General features: G+C 45.3%; 1 protein-coding gene across 4 annotated transcripts in view; it reads left to right on the forward strand.

The window, feature by feature from the left end:
* Nucleotides 1-227: 227 nt before the first annotated feature.
* Nucleotides 228-16,211, forward strand: part of OSBPL3 (oxysterol binding protein like 3) — a 181,150-nt gene continuing 165,166 nt past the window's right edge. For 3 of the 4 annotated variants that reach the window (XM_073581390.1, XM_073581389.1, XM_073581391.1), the window contains exon 1: nucleotides 228-430. The gene's annotated coding sequence lies outside the window, so the exon portion shown is untranslated. The remainder of the gene's footprint in view (nucleotides 431-16,211) is intronic. The other variant, XM_073581395.1, reaches the window with a different exon arrangement.

The following is a 16,211-nucleotide window of genomic DNA, read 5'->3' on the forward strand; positions in this document are numbered from 1 at the left end:
GACATCTGCAATAAAACACTTGAGAAGAAGAAGCTCCACCAGAGCCCGCTACACACGTGACTGACTTATCATCTCTTGCAGTAACTTTCTGCAGTCTTGCTCTCCAGAATACCATGTAGCGCCCCCTACACCTGGCCGCCGCCCGCACTGAGCAATGTGACGTGTCGGAAATGGGCGTGTCCCTTGCACTCCTGTCGCTCATTTCTACAAGGCCACGCCCCCTCGTGGTGGCTCCGGACTCGGCACACAGAAGGGGGAGGAGCCTCAGCGCCGATCCTGGGTGTACAGGCAGAAGTTCAATGTGCGGCGGACCGGGGAGTGTGCGCACGGAGTGCAGGAGCTGCGCGCTGCTCGGTGACAGCTCCCGGCGCCTTATCTGCTGTAAGTCAGCAACCGGAAAAGCAGATTACATGAGCTCGGTCCCAGACAGGTAAGACGCTCATTACTTGGTATGGGGCTAGACAGAGCGGGGCTCCTGAGGACTGCAGCAGGGGTGACGTTCCCGGTGTGATGTGGCTGTACCTGTAGGTTAGTGCTTTGCTTGGAGTAGTTATGGAGCGGCGCTCCCATCACTGACACCTCTGATCTGATGACTATACGGCTACTGTGCCCCCATCTCCTGTGCCCCCCATCACTGACACCTCTGATCTGAGGACTATACATCTCCTGTACCCCCATTACTGACACCTCTGATCTGATGACTGTAGGACTACTGTGCCCCCATCACTGCGCCCCCCATTACTGACACCTCTGATCTGATGACTATACGGCTCCTGTGCCCCCATCACTGCGCCCCCTATCACTGACACCTCTGATCTGATGACTATACGGCTCCTGTGCAGCCATCACTGCGTCCCCCATCACTGACACCTCTGATCTGATGACTCTAGGCTCCTGTGCCCCCATCACTCACACCTCTGATCTGATGATGACTATACATCTCCTGGGCCCCCATCACTGCGCCCCCCATCACTGACACCTCTGATCTGATGACTATACGGCTACTGTGCCCCCATCTCCTGTGCCCCCCATCACTGACACCTCTGATCTGAGGACTATACATCTCCTGTACCCCCATTACTGACACCTCTGATCTGATGACTGTAGGACTACTGTGCCCCCATCACTGCGCCCCCCATTACTGACACCTCTGATCTGATGACTATACGGCTCCTGTGCCCCCATCACTGCGCCCCCTATCACTGACACCTCTGATCTGATGACTATACGGCTCCTGTGCAGCCATCACTGCGTCCCCCATCACTGACACCTCTGATCTGATGACTCTAGGCTCCTGTGCCCCCATCACTCACACCTCTGATCTGATGATGACTATACATCTCCTGGGCCCCCATCACTGCGCCCCCCATCACTGACACCTCTGATCTGATGACTATACGGCTACTGTGCCCCCATCTCTTGTGCCCCCCCCCCATCACTGACACCTCTGATCTGAGGACTATACATCTCCTGCGCCCCCATCACTGCGCCCCCATCACTAACACCTCTGATCTGATGACTATAGGCTCCTGTGCCCCCATCACTAACACCTCTGATCTGATGACTATAGGCTCCTGTGCCCCCATCACTGACACCTCTGATATGAGGACTATACATCTCCTGTGGCCCCATCACTGACACCTCTGATCTGATGACTATAGGCTCCTGTGTCCCCATCACTGCGCCCCCCCCATCACTGACACCTCTGATATAAGGACTATACATCTCCTGTGCCCCCATCACTGACACCTCTGATCTGATGACTATAGACTCCTGCGCCCCCATCACTGACAACTCTAATCTGAGGACTGTACATGTGCCCCCATCACTGTGCCCCCATCACTGACACCCCAGTGACCACCAATTTAGAAAAGGCCTTACACAATTGGAGCATTATGGATCCTTCTTGTAGCCGTCAGTAGGGTCTGTGTGAGCTGCACAGCTTTGCCAAAGGAGGAAATTGGTTGCAACCTGTCAGATCTATCTATTGAGTATCAAAGGGACCTCATTATTCCCTGAAAATGCTCAGACAGGGTACAGGAGGTACTAAAAGGAGCAGTTCCCTTTATCAGCTGTGCTTGAGTGGAGAACAGGGCTATGTTCACACAGAGCTTTTATTTTAATGGATTTTGTCGCAGATCTCCTTCCACATCCAGTAGTATTTGAAGCCTTTTTATGTGGATTTTGAAGCAGATAAAAATCCTATATTAAAAGCATTCTGATGCTTCAGCAGATAAATGGCGCACATAACACGGCGCCCGGGATATTTAGGCAGATCCTTATGGATGGACATATGGATTATCACACTCACAATACAGTAGATCGGACATTTACGCTCATTTTGCCGCCCTGTGTGAATAAGGTTTTATATGCTGGACTGTGAGATTTTTTTTTTTTTTTTTTTTTTTGTTGGTTTTGGTTCTGAACTAGTTAATGACAATAAAGCCCCTTTTTGGAGGCTCAGCCAATCCTGATCTTCCATAGAAGGTAGCGGTGCTGCTCCGGTCCAGCCACAGAACCAGCCTGTAATGACTTCAGGAGACGCTCGGGGGTTATTTTTGGCCACTATGCACTGGGGACAGAGCGATGCACTGGGGACAGAGCGATGTTCTGACGGAGCTTTTCTTGCCGGTAAATCTTCAGTTATTTCGCAGGAAATGCTTGGCTGGCTCCGGACCGCTGCTGTACAGTCCGTCTTTGTCAGATTTCCTACATCAGCACAAGGGAATATACTCTCCTACTGGGAAATGAGAGGCTGCTGGGAGCGCTGTACACACTGGCATGGCTAGCAGAAATGTTCTCAGCACCAGCCTGCAGGCAAAGTGAATGATCCCAACTGACATCTGTTGTCATTGTCACTATTAAATGCCTTGTCCATACAATTGTCTCTTGGGCTAGGAGCAATGCTTTACCCAATTTGTCCCCAAATTCTACTTTATTTTACTCTCAGATACCTTTTTTGAAGGGATTTTATGCCTTTTTATATAACTTTACATGTGACCCCTGTTTGGTAAAAAATAAATCCTTCGCTTCTGATCCCTCGACGCTCGTCTGTCTCGCTGACCGTGACGCCCCACTGATGTCGACTTTTCTTCTCTTGTGATTGACATACAGCTGTAGCTGCCGTCCAGTGCCGACTACGCTGGAATAGGAGAGGAGACTGGCAGGGGGCATAGCGAGCCGGATGGAGGAGAAGCGGGGACTGGGAAGGGTGGGTTTATACTACTACTTATTTTAATATTTTGCTACATATGTAGAGTTAAGAAAAGTAATGAAAGGGACGGAAAACCTATCTATCTAAATCTTATGTAAATTTATATTTTTTTTTTTAGCCAAGTAGGCGTGGCACTAAGCTTTATGTACTTTATTTACATTTAGGAAAGCGAGGGCCATGTCTCGAACTGTGAAGTGCAAGAATGAAGGAAAAACAGTAGATTTAGAAGAACAGTGGAATTTACAAATAATAATATTAAATAGTATTTATAACAAGTGAGTGAGCCTATCTAAAATAAATAAGTAAATAAAAGACAGAAGAACACCATATGTGATCCTGTCTGCTCAGTAGTAGTTGCATCTCTGGACTATCGGATGTCAAATTGAATGACTAGTAATGTAGACTCCTTTGGAGAAACTCCTGGGAAGGTCGCTCTGTGGTTTGTGGTCGCTCTTGGTTTTTTTCAGATAGGTGAGAATATCTGATTATTTATCTTCCCGGATCATTATGTCTCCTGAGGTTCAGGTGAATTTTCAGAATACGCTGTCCTGTGTGAGCACAGAAGGAGTGACACTATTTCTGGTCATTATATGACTTGTATCTTGATTTTTTTTTTTATATATATATATATATTTAGCAGTTTTCATCCGTTTAGCTTTTCACCGAGTCGTTGCGGATTTGCTGCTCTGGTATCTCCCATCCTTGGGGCACTTAGCTAAATGAAACTACAACCTTTAAAACCACAGTCGCTTTTATTATACCACTTTATTTTCTTAATTACAATTCTAATATTTATAAGCCTTAGGAAAAAAAATAAATCTGTTTTATTTCTGTCTGTGGGAGTTTATGATTATTTATTGCCGATTAGTCTTAAAGGGGCTTCCCGCTTTCATGAAATCTTAGACCCGGAGTTCAGTTTATTAAAAAATAACAACTGACGCAGTTTACTCGCCTTTCCCAGGTCCAACGCTGAGTCCTCACCTTTACTCCCAGTGTCTGGGATTAGCTGCGGCACTATAATGTCAGCAGCCAATCTGAGTTGCGGGTCATTCTGTCTAAACGGCAAGAGCTGTGTGGCTGCCGCACCGTCGACAGTACATCAAGTGTTGCAGTCAATACCTGACACGTGGTAGTGGCAGAGAGTCAGCACTGGACCTGGGGACAGTGAGTAGAGCGAGGCTTCATTTTTTTTTTTTTTTTGGTATTTTTTTTTAATTAACAAGCTGCACCTGGGAACCAATACTTCCCACAAAAAAAAAAAAAATCTGCACGTCCCATTGCAGATGAAATAAACTGTTAGTGTGTAGCAGAACACTTAAAAAAGGCTTTTATGCGGCAACACTTACTGAGCTTCTCATGGATAACAGATGTGACGTAGTTGGCTCAGCTGAAAAAAAAAAAAACAATTTACGTAGACGGAAGAGTTAGAATCTGTATCTGTAATGGAACTTTTTTTTTTTTTTTTTTTGACATCTATAGGATCGTACTGTTTCCTGTTTTGCATTTAATTTGAAGATTGTGGCATCCTTAAACACATCCTGTATTCCAGACCCTGCATTTCTTCCAGAATGGGTACAGCACCCCACGGAGGGCGCTTATGCTGTAACATGGCGTGCTAATGATTCTGAAATCCGGACCCATGGGGACTCCTAGTGCTGCCATACAGACACTGCTCATGGCATTGCCTAAAGAGGCTCTTTAAAGGTCTTGAAGGTGTGAGAGGGGGGCTGTGATGGCTGCGGTCCTCTTCTGGAGTTCTGTATGCTGCAGTCAGTGCTAAATACTTTAGGGTGCGTACAGATTGTGTTTGCACTGTGTGTCTATCAAACATAGCTGTAAGCCCTATTTATGGTACCTAATGGAGGTTAAGGGTCCTTTGGGCCTCACACAGGGTAGTGTTCCCCTTCTTGCTGCGTAGATGATTGCACTATTGTATACAATGTGGCCCAAATCATTAAGTCCGGTGTTGGTCTTGCCGAGGGGTCGTGCTGTAGTCAGAGGCGCCTGATTCGACAACAGCTGCGGGTCTCATAATGAATCTGTCATTTCTGAATAGGGGGACAACGGATGGAAGGCCTCTGGTATGGTGAGAAGATGGAAAAGTTAAGCTTGTTTAGTTTCAAAAAAGTCGACAGAGAAGATCTCATTGACATGTATAAATGTGTGTAATCAGTACAGAGGACACGCACATGACTTATTCCTTCCAAAGACCGTACTAAGGACCAGGGGGTACTCATTGCAGGTGGAAGAAAGGCGATTCCGGCAGCTAAGCAGGAAAGGGTTCTTTACTAGTGATAGGTGAGTAGCATTGTTGCTCATGTCTCCCCGAGCATGCTCGGGTGATCTCTGTATTTTTTGGCGTGCTCGGAGATTTATTTTTCATCGTTTAATCTGCATGATTTGTGACTTGTAGACAGGCTGAATACATGTGGGAATTCCCTAACAAGCAGGCATTCCACACATGTATTCAAGCTAACAGTCACAAATCATGTAGATGAGACGAGGAATACTAAATCTCCGAGCACGCCAAAATACTCGGATACCACCCGCGCATGCTCGGGAAAACCCGAGCAACGAGTATACTCGCTCATCACTATTCTTTACAGTTAGAGCAGTCAGACACTAGAATGCCCTACCAGAAGAGATAGTAATGGCTGACACTATAACAGCTTTTAAAAAAGGGCAGGACGATTTCCTCAATACACATAACATTGCGGGTTATAGTTAAATTAGTGAAAAAATGTGCAATTTGTGGAGAAAGGTTGGACTTGATGATGGACCTAGGTCTTTTTTCAACCAATGTAATTTGTGTCCCTCACCATAAATCTTGTGATTTCTGGTACAAGGGGAGAGTCACACGGCCGTATAACTTGGATGAGGATCGCAATACAGTGCTCATACTGGCAGTCTCCTGGTCAGATCCTCTTCGTACAAGTGGGGATTGTCCAAAGCAGACAAAGCCTTTAAAGCAGGGATGTCAAATTCAAATACACAGAAGTCCAAAATTTAAAAGTTTGGACAAAGTCGCTTGTCAACCTTGATGTTCACTGAAAAATGTCTACAATTGAGGAAGTGTTTCCTTATCATCGAATAAAAAGATTAACTTTTTCATATGGGAACAAACTTAAAGTGGTTGTCCCATCAACAAAGTATATTTAAATTACGGTAATAGATCTGAGAATAAGAATATTGCAATAATATAATCTGCTATGTAAAAACATGTCGCCAAGGGGCCTATATTAAATATGAATTTTGCAAACATGAAACCTTGAATAATACAGATAATAAAGAATGATGCAAACAAAAGTGCCCCCAAACAAAGTATGATGCCACCACAGTGAATTCCTCCACAGTACCCTTCATAGGCACGATATGACCTTACTTTACCCCCCATCCCACCGACAAAGAATGGTGACCCCATGACAGTATGATTGATTACTCACCTGTAATCCCCACTCTGCCCTCCATACAGTACAATGACCACTTAAAGTGCTCCATACACTATAATTGACCCCCTGCATTGCTTTCAATACACTATAATATTCCCCACATAGTGCTCCATACAGTATAATGGTCTCACATAGTGCCCCATGCAGTTTAATAGTCTCACACAGTGTTCCATGCAGTATACTAATAATCTCACATAGTGCCTCATACAGTATAATAGTCTTACATAGTACCTCATACAGTATAATAGTCTTACATAGTACCCCATACAGTATAATAGTCTCATAGTGCCCTGTACAGAATAATAGTATCACATAGTCCTCCATGCAGTATAATGGTCTCACATAGTGCTCCATGCAGTATAATGGTCTCACATAGTGCTCCATGCAGTATAATGGTCTCACGTAGTGCTCCATGCAGTATAGTCTCACATAGTGCCCAATACAGTATAATAGTCTAATAGTGCCCTGTACAGTATAATAGTCTCACATAGTCCTCCATGCAGTATAATGGTCTCACATAGTGCTCCATGCAGTATAATGGTCTCACGTAGTGCTCCATGCAGTATAATGGTCTCACATAGTGCTCCATGCAGTATAATGGTCTCACATAGTGCTCCATGCAGTATAATGGTCTCACATAGTGCTCCATGCAGTATAATGGTCTCACGTAGTGCTCCATGCAGTATAATGGTCTCACATAGTGTTCCATGCAGTATAATGGTCTCACGTAGTGCTCCATGCAGTATAATAGTCTCACATAGTGCCCCATACGGTATAATAGTCTCACATAGTGCCCCATACGGTATAATAGTCTCACATAGTGCCCCATACGGTATAATAGTCTCACATAGGGCCCCGTACGGTATAATAGTCTCACATAGGGCCCCGTACGGTATAATAGTCTCACATAGGGCCCCGTACAGTATAATAGTCTCACATAGGGCCCCGTACAGTATAATAGTCTCACATAGGGCCCCGTACAGTATAATAGTCTCACATAGGGCCCCGTACAGTATAATAGTCTCACATAGGGCCCCGTACAGTATAATAGTCTCACATAGGGCCCCGTACAGTATAATAGTCTCACATAGGGCCCCATGCGATATAATGGTCTCACATAGTGCTCCATGCAGTATAATGGTCTCACGTAGTGCTCCATGCAGTATAGTCTCACATAGTGCCCAATACAGTATAATAGTCTAATAGTGCCCTGTACAGTATAATAGTCTCACATAGTGCTCCATGCAGTATAATGGTCTCACATAGTGCTCCATGCAGTATAATGGTCTCACATAGTGCTCCATGCAGTATAATGGTCTCACATAGTGCTCCATGCAGTATAATGGTCTCACGTAGTGCTCCATGCAGTATAATGGTCTCACATAGTGTTCCATGCAGTATAATGGTCTCACGTAGTGCTCCATGCAGTATAATAGTCTCACATAGTGCCCCATACGGTATAATAGTCTCACATAGTGCCCCATACGGTATAATAGTCTCACATAGGGCCCCGTACAGTATAATAGTCTCACATAGGGCCCCGTACAGTATAATAGTCTCACATAGGGCCCCGTACAGTATAATAGTCTCACATAGGGCCCCGTACAGTATAATAGTCTCACATAGGGCCCCGTACAGTATAATAGTCTCACATAGGACCCCATGCGATATAATAGTCTCACATAGTGCCCCATACGGTATAATAGTCTCACATAGTGCCCCATACGGTATAATAGTCTCACATAGTGTCCCATACGGTATAATAGTCTCACATAGTGTCCCATACGGTATAATAGTCTCACATAGTGTCCCATACGGTATAATAGTCTCACATAGTGTCCCATACGGTATAATAGTCTCACATAGTGCCCCATACGGTATAATAGTCTCACATAGTGCCCCATACGGTATAATAGTCTCACATAGTGCCCCATACGGTATAATAGTCTCACATAGTGCCCCATACGGTATAATAGTTTCACATAGTCTCCCATACGGTATAATAGTCTCACATAGTGCCCAGTACAGTATAATAGTCTCACATAGTGCCCCGTACAGTATAATAGTCTCACATAGTGCCCCATACGGTATAATAGTCTCACATAGTGCCCCGTACAGTATAATGGTCTCACATAGTGCTTCATGCAGTATAAGGGTGTGTGCACACACTGCGGATTCTACTGCGGATCCGCAGCGGTTTTGGTCCTGCGGATCCGCAGCAGTTTCTGCTGCGGTGTACAGTATCATAATATCCTATGGGAAATGGAAACCGCAGTGAAGACGGTGCGGATTTTTCTGCACGGATTTGCTGCGGTTTCTAATCCACAGAAAGAATTGACATGTCAATTCTTTCTGCGGATTCCGCTGCGGTTTACCATCTCCTCCATTGTAGAGGTGATAAACCGCAGGGCAAAACCACAGGCTAATCCGCAGATAAACCGCAGGTCTTTTGACCTGCGGATTTACCTGCGGATTTTGCTTAATCTGCGCGGATCAATCCGCAGCAGAATCCGCTGCGTGTGCACACACCCTAATGGTCTCGCATAGTGTTCCATGCAGTATAATGGTCTCACATAGTGCTCCATGCAGTATAATAGTCTCACATAGTGCCCCGTACAGTATAATAGTCTCACATAGTGCCCCGTACAGTATAATAGTCTCACATTGTGCCTCGTACAGTATAATGGTCTCACATAGTGCTCCATGCAGTATAATGGTCTCGCATAGTGTTCCATACAGTATAATGGGCCCCACACAAGTTCTCCATACAGTGTAATGGGCAACAATAAAAGGAAATTGATCAGCTCACCTATCACTGAGTTCACAGGATACTACAATCCAAGGGGAAGCCGTCCATGAAGAGAAGAGATGGATCCAGTACTTCAGATAAAATTCCAAGTTTTAATTAATTTTTTAAAAGATAGTTTCAGGGAAAAATTCACACTTTAAGGGCTCATACTCCCTTGCGAGAGACTCGCACGATTCCCGTGCGAGTCTTTCGCATGAAAACCCGGCACTTACGCCGGCACTGGGACCGGAGCGTGCGGCTGCATAGAAATACATGTAGCCGTACGCTACGGTCCCAGTGCCGGGTTTTCATGCGAGTCTCTTGCAAGTGAGTATGAGCCCTAACAGAGGCTGTATATCATGTCAGAGGAGAAATGTCCCATGAGAAAATCAGTATCAAGGTTAACGTGTTTTGAAGCAACGCTTCTTATTCATAACCTGATTTGAAGATTGCAACTCAAATAGAATATAAAAAAACTCTCTCCAGGTAACCACACCTATACACACATGTTGCATTAATATATATATATATATATAATTAGACTTGGGATTTTATCTGAAGTGCTGGATCCATCTCTTCTCTATACAGTATAATGGGCCCCACATAGTGCGCCGTACAGTATAATGGGCCCCACATAGTGCGCCGTACAGTATAATGGGCCCCACATAGTGCGCCGTACAATATAATGGGCCCCACATAGTGCGCCGTACAATATAATGGGCCCCACATAGTGCGCCGTACAGTATAATGGGCCCCACATAGTGCGCCGTACAGTATAATGGGCCCCACATAGTGCGCCGTACAGTATAATGGGCCCCACATAGTGCGCCGTACAGTATAATGGGCCCCACATAGTGCGCCGTACAGTATAATGGGCCCCACATAGTGCGCCGTACAGTATAATGGGCCCCACATAGTGCGCCGTACAGTATAATGGGCCCCACATAGTGCGCCGTACAGTATAATGGGCCCCACATAGTGCGCCGTACAATATAATGGGCCCCACATAGTGCGCCGTACAATATAATGGGCCCCACATAGTGCGCCGTACAATATAATGGGCCCCACATAGTGCGCCGTACAATATAATGGGCCCCACATAGTGCGCCGTACAGTATAATGGGCCCCACATAGTGCGCCGTACAATATAATGGGCCCCACATAGTGCGCCATACAATATAATGGGCCAGTTTAGAATACTTTTGCACATGCTCAGTGGTTAGTCAGTATTTTACCACAGTATTTGGAAGTCAAAACCAGGAGTGGGTGATAAATACAGAAGTGGTGCTGTGTTTCTATTACACTTTTCCTCTGATCCACTCCTGGTTTTGGCTTACAAATACTGAGGTAAAATACTGACCAAACACTGAGCATGTTTACTTGGCCTCAAAGGGAACATTTATTGAAAGCGGAGCTTTATGTCCTCACATCTATTGGAAACTTTGTCCCCCAGAGTTCTCCCTTAACTGGTCTGACGCCTTCTCAATAAGCCATCAGTTCTGTATAGGTCATTACAATGGGAACCTGAGGGCTAATTTTTAGTGTAGAACGTTTTGTTGCAGCCGGAGCCATGTTACCATCATGAATATTTTACTGTCACTTGTGTCTTTGCCTCTGTGGCTCTTATTTGTTAATATTGAGGGTGACACTTGCTAGTAAATGCAAAGGAAGGAAAAAAGGATCTGAAATAAAAACAGCGCTTCTGTATGGGAATATATCAGAGAGGTAGAAATGACGAAGGAGAAATGTGGAACTTACACTCTGTGAATGGCGAGGAAAACCGCTCACAACCGTAACCAAGCCTTCAATGAATTGTAATCAGCCTGCAGCTTTACCCGGCCGTCTACCGGGACGCCACAAAGAGAGCGCTGAAACAAGCAAGAAAAAAAGCGCCAGCTGCCAGCAATTCAGAAATAGAGGAAGGTGATGGTGCAGATGGGAAAACTCATATGGTGGGGGGAAGGCAGGGCGCCCCCCACCCCTGTATCCTGGGGCTTAGACACCCCATCAGCCATGTCTGGAGTTGTGCTGCTCACATGGCCGCCCCTCTGGATGGGGTGTGCAGCTCTGCGTGCGCTGTCAGAATGCCGCGTCAGCAGAGTTATATGTCAGCAGAAAAACCATTGCAACGTGTTTCGTGGTGCAGGGGGTGTTACCTCCACCAATGCGATTACCTTGCAGAAAGTATATATAAATAACAAGCCACAGATAGGTTTAACCCTGCCTCATGAATGGATAATTGCATGCAGTCCTATGAGGGTTCATAAGAGTGGTGAAAAGATGGGGTTTAAAAAAAAACAAAACAAACAAAAAAAACATCAGACAGCAGTCAAAACTTATTCTAAGTTTGTAATTGTATATGTTTCTATGCCTGAGGAAGGGGGTTCTCCTCGAAATGCATTGCAGTTGTTTTCATGCTGACATTAAATAACTTTTTTTCACCATACCCTTTGGTATCTGTGGGAGTGATCCATCATTGCCCACAGCAAGAGGAGTTAACAGTATGCAGCGGTGTCACAACCCTGCTGACCCGGCATTCAGCACAGGCAGAGCTGCCCACCACATCCACCACGCTGCCGGGGTTCCTTTGCATCAGGATACAGGGATTGGGGCTCCCTACCTACCTCCGGCCATGTGAGTTTCCTCATCTGCACCATCACCTTCCACGCTTAACCTGTGTTCACACAGCGTTTTTTTAGCGGTTTTTACCGCGGTTTTCACTATAAAACCGCTAAAAATAAGCTTCCCAGTCATTTCTATGCATTTTGCACTTTTTGTGCACATTGATGCGTTTTTTACCGCGAAAAAACCGCATCGTGGTAAAAACCGCAGCATGCTCATTAATTTTGCGGATTTTTCCGCGGTTTTGGCTTCTTCCATGTGGTTTGAAACCGCTGCGGAAAAAAAGCATCAAAACCGCGCAAAAAACACGCAAAAAACGCCGTGGAAAAATAGGTGCGGTTTCTGGGAAGGGATTCAGGTTTTTGAGCAGAAATTTTCTGCAACGTGTGCACTTAGCCTAAGGGTACGTGCCCACGATCAGGGATGGCAGCACTGCTTTCAAAACTGCGTTCTAGGTTACAAGAACAGTGGATGGGACTGGATGGCAAAACACGTGCTGGAAAGTCTGCCATGTACCAGTACATATGGGTACAGTTAGATCCGCATTGGGGCGGACGCAGGGACCCGGAGAGCCCCAGTCTGCCACCCACAACAGGTAAACATGTACTAGCTCGGTACATCTGCTACATATACACGTGTTACCTACCAGCATGTTCTATGTATCCAGGACCTATCACTTGATCTAATCTTACCCATATGTACTGGTACATTGCAGACTTTCCCGCACATGTCTTGAGGCTTTGACTCCTTTACTACTACCATCACACTGATGTTAGGTATTTGATATTTTATAATTATGTCCATACTGCGGGACCCATTGGCTCTCCTGTTTCCATGCGCCCCTTTTAGCAATTTTGCAGCTGTGCATGTAGGTTATGCCTTATTATCCACTGTCTCCCCTTGCCTGTGACTGCACATTATCTACTATATAATCGTCTTAATCTGTCTGTCTGTAGCGGAAATCCCGCGTCACTGATTGGTCGCGCCCAGCCGGCTGCAACCAATCAGTGACAGGCGCAGTCCGGCCGAAGACGCACAACGCACGTCACGGGGGGGGAGGGAGGGGGAGAGAGATATTATACTCACCCTGGTGTCCGTCCGGTCCGATGGGTGTCGCCGAAAGTGCGCATGAGCCAAGGGAGAAGCAAGGAGGAGGACTTCATCGTATGAAGATAGGAGGCGCCGGGTCGCGATCCCCCCGTCCCCGATGAGTATAAACAGAAATGTTCACAATAGAATGCATTGGATGCAGTAAATCTGCACGGTTCAGTGATCACATGCGGATTTACCTGCATGATTAGAACGCAGTGTTTTGGATTCGGTGAAAATACGCTGCGTCTTCCTGATCGTGGGAACGTAGCCTTATGAATTGTCGGCTTGCGCATCTTCTTTCTTGCTTGTTTCAGTACTAGCTAGTAAATGTCACTTGTTTTTTTTCCAAGTAGATAAGTTCCAAGAAGCCATGATAACCCCTCCCCGCAGCTAACTGAATGGGTAATTGGTTAGTGAGCACTTAGTGCATGGAAACTAGATTTAATATTTATGAGTGTACGCGAGGAACATTGCCGGGTCATCGTTTTCTCAGTTTGCTATGACAGTGACTTAGCGAACGAGCCGAGTCACTCACCTCGTCATAAAATCTATATGATCACAAAACTGTCAGGCTGAGTGCAGACGGAGTTTTGAGCCCTGCGGATTTTTCCGTGCAGAATGGAAGAAAACCGCAGGTCAAATGACCTGCATTTTTCCTGCGGATTTCTTCCATTTTTCACGCGGTTTTTGTGCGGTTTTCCACTGCGGTTTTCCCCCTGCGGATTTGGTAACAGGGGAGATAGAAAACCGCACAAAAGAAGTAACATGCTGCGGATTTTGTACCGCAGGAAAACCGCGTGGAAAAATCCGCAGCGTCTGCACAGCGTTTTTTTTTTTTTTCATTCATTTTAAAGGTACTGTACATCACAATGCGGATATGCAACGTTTCTGCGCGGTAAAATCCGCTGCGGATCCGCAGCAAATCTGCATCGTGTGCACATGGCCTCAGGCGATTGGTTGCCGGGTCAGACGTGTCTGGGCGTATGTGGGAGTAAAGCCAGACACCCCTGAAAGAAGTCATGTGTAAGCCTAGGGATACTATTTAGCAGTTTATCCACAACTGGTCTATTTAGTAAATGTAAATGCTAGTATTCCCCATGAAATACTTTTGGAGCATCTTTCATTAGAAATCTGCCTTGCACCATCACTCTTTTCATCCTGTGCAAATTAAAGGCCAGATGTGAATCTCCATTTTGTGGTTGGTGTGCGACCCTGTACTCTTTCACACGGTTATCATGTCTGACAGTTTCAGGGGTGGTTCACATGACAATATAGCGTCTGCCATACTTGGTCCGTGTTGCCATCACAATTACAGACCTAACTGTCGTAATACAGACCAGAAATTGCAGCCTCTATATTGTGTGAATAAGCACTTAGGGCAGATGAGCATAGATTCTCTCATGTGAGAGAATAGGGTTGATTGTGTATATCGCACTCTGATCACATTGTACGCTGATTTTCTTGGAACAGGAGAAGATGGAGAAAAAAATGTCCTCGTCTTCTCCATTCTGTCAGTCGATGGAAATCGGACTGCACTCAGATGTCACCCGAGTGCACTCTGATGGTTTCCACAGGCTCAATGACTTACATGGCCGAGTGCAATCCAAATATCAAATCAGATTTGGAAATGTGGCTGTCTCTCTCCCACCCCCCCCAGACCAGCGTGGTCCTAGGAAAAAATCTGCCATTCGTATGGTCCAATAACATACCATTGGCCCTTGTGCAATCCAATGTTTTGTGAGATTGTACTCGGGCTGAAAATACGGCCACATACATGGGCCCTTAAACTGGGTAAAGACTTGCCCTAATGACAGAGGTTATGGTAATGTCCACTTGTCAATTTATATATATTTTTCCAGGAGGAATAACAGAAGAAGAAATATAACTGTTTGAGGCAAGATTAACATTATTGGATTTTGTATTTTTAATTTTTTACCCTTTTTAAATATAATTTCAAGAAATGGGGTGAGATTATTGTTTCATATTATGACTTATTAAAAAGCGTGATATTTTGAGGTCAACAAAGCAAAAATACATACGTTACATTTGCTGGTTGCAACGTTAAGGTCATTACACAGTCGAGAGAAAAGTCTATCAAAGCTGCCAATCATCTAAGGTCGAATTCACGCTTCTGACTGGCGCGTCCCCGGACCTGTGATAACTGTTTCATATATCCCTTTGAGGCAGTGAGCTCAGGACAGGAGACAGACGGTCGGGCCGTGTACTGCAATCCCAGCACGGTCCATATTTTATGGATCTGTAAATTTCACCTAATGTGTAGGAGTCTTCCCAACTTTCCCCCAAGAGTTGATGTTGGGGGCGAGAAGGATTGGGCATGTTTCAGCTGCTGGTCCTTTTGTTCATCTAGGTGATCAGCTGTCACTATACGTGTCTGGCAACGGCTTACTCTGCTGACCCCCATTAAAAACACGAACCATTGGAACCTTTGGGGTCCATTATGGTTTCTGTTGTTTTCATGTTATCCTTTCTGTCATATGTGATGGAGTCTGAATGAAGCCTCCGCCGCAGATGTGAGCTTAGACGTATTGTGGCATCATGGCTTCCAATTTTTCTTGCTTGTATAGCTTTTGCGTTTTACACTTTCAGGAAATTAGACACCAAAAACTCAAATACCTAAAGTAACAAACTGAGAAGATACTTGTCCTACTCGGGTCACGTCGGCAACACGCATCAACACTGTAGCCAATCACTGAGCGCAGCAGCTCGTGCCGTCTACCTTAGCATAGCGGCGATCAGTGACTGGCTACGTTGGTGATGCACGTCATCAACGAGACGTCACCGCAGCAACCAGAATTACTTAAGTTTCTAAACAATAACGGGAGGCCGGCAATGGACTCGGGGAGCGTAAATACGCGCTTTGTTATTTTAGGTATTTTTTAGTGTTCGAGATCCACTTTCCAAAAAATGTAAAACCCCTTTAATACATAATACCATCCCATTTATGTCATATAAGAAGTAAACAAATCTTAGCTGACTGTAGACAATGTGAGGTCCCAAATTTTTTTTTTTTTTTTTTAAACATTGG

Source organism: Dendrobates tinctorius, unplaced genomic scaffold (assembly GCF_039654945.1).
Source record: "Dendrobates tinctorius isolate UK_male_01 unplaced genomic scaffold, ASM3965494v1 ptg000070l, whole genome shotgun sequence".
In the NCBI taxonomy this organism is placed as follows: Eukaryota; Metazoa; Chordata; class Amphibia; order Anura; family Dendrobatidae; genus Dendrobates; species Dendrobates tinctorius.